At 42.4% G+C, this 5,123-nt stretch overlaps 1 long non-coding RNA gene across 1 annotated transcript; it reads left to right on the top strand.

The window, feature by feature from the left end:
• The first annotated feature begins 1,957 nt into the window (after positions 1-1,957).
• On the top strand, positions 1,958-3,021 carry LOC123090951 (uncharacterized). The gene is made up of 2 exons (XR_006442671.1): positions 1,958-2,043; positions 2,732-3,021. It is a non-coding gene; the product is annotated as an uncharacterized lncRNA (long non-coding RNA).
• The last annotated feature ends 2,102 nt before the right edge of the window (positions 3,022-5,123 follow it).

Here is a 5,123-nt window from a genome sequence, read left to right as displayed (position 1 = left end):
GTACTGCTTGTAAATATTTAGCTGTGTGTTGAATTGTTTCCCTGTTTTGTAAACGGAGCGGCAAAGTACAGAAAGATGGCGTTTGCATCATCATGTCCTGGGCATAAAGTTGAGAGATCTGCCATGACATGCATCAAGTTTCCAAACAAAGCCCATTTTCTCCCTCCTGTTTCGAAGCAAGAGCTCCTTCAAATTATATTAAGACAATGGCAGAACATACAAAATAGTAGTACTTGTACGTTATAAGGTTTGTGTCGTGCACCTGTGCACCTGTGGCGTTCTCAAAAGAAATAAAAAATCTAGTGGCCGGTCTGGTTCAAGACCCGCCTCAAGTAGCGTACGGCCTGTGTGCGCGCGTTACTGCCTGCATGTGTTTAATAAGGGAACATGTGAAGAAATAAAACATACTCCCTCCGTTCTCAAATACTTGTTTTTCTAGGCATTTTAAATGGACTCAACATACGGATGTATGTAGACATATTTTAAAGTGTAGATTCACTCATTTTGCGCCGTATGTAGTCACTTGTTGAAATCTCTAGAAAGACAAGTATGTAGGAACGGAGGGAGTATATTGTTGTCTTTTCAACTGGCTAGCGCTCGGCTGCTGTCAGTGTGTGTGTTCGTGTTCGATTCCCCCGGGGAGCCTTATTTTTACCTCTGCTTCTTTCTTACACTCAGTGACAAGTGGGGCCCATATAGATCGATAGAGAAAATGAGCTGACAATGCACCATTCAAAACTGTTTGACCGGTCAATTAAAACAAATACAAAGCAATACGGTGTGACAGTGACAGTACAATAACCGTAACTCGTATATGACGACCGTATTAACCGTATTTTTAAGTACAGTGACCAAAGTGAGCGTATACAGTAAGTTCAATGACCACCGATGCATTTTACTCCCCCAGTGCGCCGCCACCTCCCACTCCGCCCCATCTTATCGATGCGTTCGGGCAGGGCGCCGCCGCCGCCGCCAGCCACTCGCCCTCCCAATCCCATCTCGAACTCCACCGCGCCTCCACTCCCGCCCCGCGCCATCTTACCGATGCGTTCGAGCAGGGCACCGCCGCCGCGCGTGGCCGCGCGGCCAGTTTTCTTCTTTGTCTATCCGTTCTGGGGGCGCTCGACATCGCCGTGCCGCCGATCTGCCGGCTTCGCCGGAACTCCGTTTGTCAGCATCTTCTCCACCCCTTGGTGATGAGCGGCTGAGCCAAGGAGCGGAGTCAGGCGCCGCCGCGCGTACATGCCGCGTTCGTGCGAGAGTGGGGACGGTCTGACAGGGGATGCAGACTTGGTTGGGGAACAAGAGCACGCGAAGCTAGGAGCAGGGGCCGATCGATGGGCAGCGCGAGGACCTCCTACTGGTTCTACATGTTCCTCTCTCTGCCTATCCATTACAAGCATAGAGGTGAATTCATGGTTGTATTGATAGGTGAATTAAAGTGCAGGGTTGTGAGGAAATCAGTATAAAATCTTTGTTGTCGGAGTTCCCTTGGAACTGCGCAGAAGATGGGGTGATGGATTCAGTGTCAAGATTCAATGAAGATCCATCTGTTTGTGGCCTGCTTGTTCACCCACTACTACCACAAGTGGATGCAGCCCTAGAAAGGAATTATGTTTGGTTTAGTTCATAGAAAGATATATCATAAAATCCTTTTTGTTTACATACTAACTGAATAATATGAAGTATTTTAGTTCTCATGGTAATAGACAAGCAACTTCAGTAGTATTTGATTTGAGTTTTTGTTTTTAAGTATATGTTTGGTCAAGATTCAATTTTCTTTATGTCCATGTTTTGCTGGTATAATGCATCATCAAGCTTTGTTTTATATGATGACATTGTGTAAATCAGCATATGGATGAGGAAAGTATTCTGAGCGCAGATGCTCGCCGCCGCCGCTGCTTCTGACAACGTGTGAGCCGCCTAATCGAGCGAGGATTCGCCGCTCATCCTAAGAGGACTCGCCGCTCATCCTAAGAGGACTCGCCGCTCTTCCATGACGCCGCCGCTGCAACGCGGCGTTGTTCCAGCACCAAATCGCAGGTTTTTGCCGGTGCCTATTTACTTGCCCTTCGTCTGCATAGTTGAGCGCAAGCTTCTGGCCTTAATATTGACTTTTGAAAACATTATATTTCATGCCTGCACATTACTAGAAACATAATTACACTGCGTAGATTTAACGGATTTAAATAATACTATTGTCTCAGTAAAAAAATATTTTTCAACTTCAAATTATATGCTGGCTTCAGATTGTTTTCTTAAAAAACAAGAGCTCTTTTGGGGTTTGCAGTAGTGTGGTTTACAAGAGGTAGCCACGGTTCTTCAAAAATTTGAAGTGTTAGCAAAAGGAGTGGAACAGATCAAACTGAAGCTATTTTATTTAATATTATCTACTTCTACTTGAACTTTGATGGGAATCTGATGTAACTATCCCGCAATCTGAAAATACTCTATGATGTGCAGAGAAGATTTCTGTTTACATGTAACTGCGCTGAACTCTGCTTATATTTCTCTATGCGCCGCAAAGTTCAAGCAGTTGTAAGTAGTATACAAACATACTTTGCTCACAGTATAATCATCTGATGCAATGTGATAGTTCCAGCAAAATTTCTTCACCTATAAATCAAATTATGTAACTTCTCTTTGTGTAAATCTTGGATTTCTAGATCTTATGAAAATGACTTTTTATTTCAGCAAGTGTAATTTGAATTTGTAATCTTTTTAAATATAGATGCATCTTTGCAAATCCAACAAAGTGGTGGGAATATCTACAACATGAAGTTTCTCAAGCTGATAGGGCATTCTTCTGCATGTTTGTGACATGATCATGGTGCACATATATTTAATAGTGAAGGTCTTCGGCTATCACTATGAATGGTTCTGCTGTTGTGTAAGTGATTTCTTAAGTGTTGTGTTGTAACACATTAGAGTAAAAGATTAATTGTGTATGAAGAATAATATTACGGAGTCAGGCACAATTTGACCTTAGTTCTGACCAAATTAATCTTTATTTGTTTGCTAGGTTGTGTGTCAAACATCACTTCATGTTGTAGTGCATTTTTTCCTTTCAAAATCCACATTATGCAATTTGGCTTTATAAGAAGTTTCACTTTATTATTAGTGGAGAACGGGAGATACGGAAAGGGAAGGGAAAAACAGTAATTCTAGCAACTAGCCATTGTTCCGTGGCAAAACACAGGTGTTTGTTCTATTATGTTCATCGGAAGTCTTTACGGAAGAGTTGGGTCTGGGTGAGTGACATATATTTGCTTGAGGTCACGAATTCTTTTCTGCTGTTACTTGCATCTTACTTGATTTTTTTTCTTTAAGTTCTTCATGTTTTCCCATATCGTCTGCTCTATAGAAGCTGCTACCTCAAATTAAGTAAGTGCATCCTTCTTTTTTGTCCAAGTTTGTTCTATTCTATTACTCAGAAGTCTGTACAAGACTGAGAGACTGAAGCATATTTGCTTGAGAGTTGAATTATTTTTGGATGTCAGGTTTGTACGCTATACTGTTTGATTAATGAAAACTGATAAAAGTAGTGGCAAACACTTGATTGAGTAAGCTACTGGATTTTACCAGTAATACACAGTAGTTTCTTGCAATATTATCTGCATGACAAGAAACACCCATATTTGATTTTGCTCTGTGATTGGTTCAAATATCACTTTTTGGGCTAAAGCTGATTGGATACGAGTAGTAGTGTCAACAGTAATAACTTGAAACATGATTTTATCATGGCTCTAAATTTTATTGCTGATGATTTCTTTCAGGATATTTGTAGAGGCTATTCGCACCGTAGTTCAAGGCAGATGATAGAGTACAGGCTAGGCAACTCACTTATATTGGTACTCGTTTAAATGGTTATCTATTCTGCCGGCATAGTTACATGCCATATTAATTTCAGAAGAACAATTTCTAATTTAGTGTTGTGCTTGCATTCATTGTTATGTCTAAAAAGAAAATTCCAAACAAAAACAAATATAAAGTCACAGTTTGTCTTTACACATTGGATAATGAATGTTTCAATCACGCTAAATTGAACCAAGGCTTTTAGAATAAATTGTGGCCTCTAAGCTTGTGTGTAGTCAATTACTAAATGTGTAATATTAGCACATATTAGCACGACTATTTCTTAAGTGCAGCCAGCCACCAATTTCATTTGATTTGAATTAATATATTACTTATATACTCATTTAGATATTTATTTATGTCCTCGATGGATTGGTTTGAACGCCGCAATTTTATTACCCCGTTGCAACGCACGGGCCTTTTTGTTAGTCTCTCCCTAATAATAAAGCACGGATTGGGTCTCCGGGTTCACCGTCACAATGCGCTTCTTCACGTGAATTTACGCTTTCAATTTTTCTTTATTTTATTACTTTGCTATTCGAGGTGGTACTAAATTCATCGCGCAGTCCGTTCGTAGGGCCTGTGCCTCGCTCGATCTTTTCGCACGCAGCCTGGTACACGCTTTGCTGGCCCAGTGGGCTTCCCAGTGGGCTTCAACGATCAGCCTAATAAAAATAAAAACAGGTGCTCATGTGTGATTCGAACACAGGACCTCCCGTCACATCAGAAAGAATGCAACCAGCTGAACTCTGTTCTGTTTGTGTTAGAAACCAAGGTTCCTTCCCAAATAATTAGTCCCACCTCGCTTCTTTGCACTAATCCTCACCAACTTAAATATGGACGAGTTAAAGAGAAATAGGAAGGGCCCTGCGGAGCGAGCACGGGGAACAAACACATATGCAAGCAGCAAACAAGTCAGTGATGATCATGCAATGGCGACACCCTGATCCACAAAGCCGTCCTGGTGCCCACGCCCGATGGCGGGGCGATGGTGGTTATCATCTACTTCCAGCCGCACCGCCACCAGTGGGCAATGGATCGACCCGGCAAGAGCACCTGGAAACGCCGGCAGCAAGCACAAGAAGGTCGAGGCCGTCGAGTCCCTCCCGAGGGCGGAGGGAAACAAGCGGCCGTGCTTCTGGTTCACGCCGTTCTAATCATAGTGACAGTGAGACTGATCGTGATGCAATGTCTGCGAGTTGTGCAATGTCCATAGAGAGTCTGTAGTATCTCTTTACGCACAGTTTATCCACCTGAACGTTCTCCAG

This window comes from Triticum aestivum, chromosome 1B, assembly GCF_018294505.1.
Source record: "Triticum aestivum cultivar Chinese Spring chromosome 1B, IWGSC CS RefSeq v2.1, whole genome shotgun sequence".
In the NCBI taxonomy this organism is placed as follows: Eukaryota; Viridiplantae; Streptophyta; class Magnoliopsida; order Poales; family Poaceae; genus Triticum; species Triticum aestivum.
Note: the sequence above shows the minus strand (reverse complement) of the source record. Positions and strands in the feature narration are given on the sequence as shown.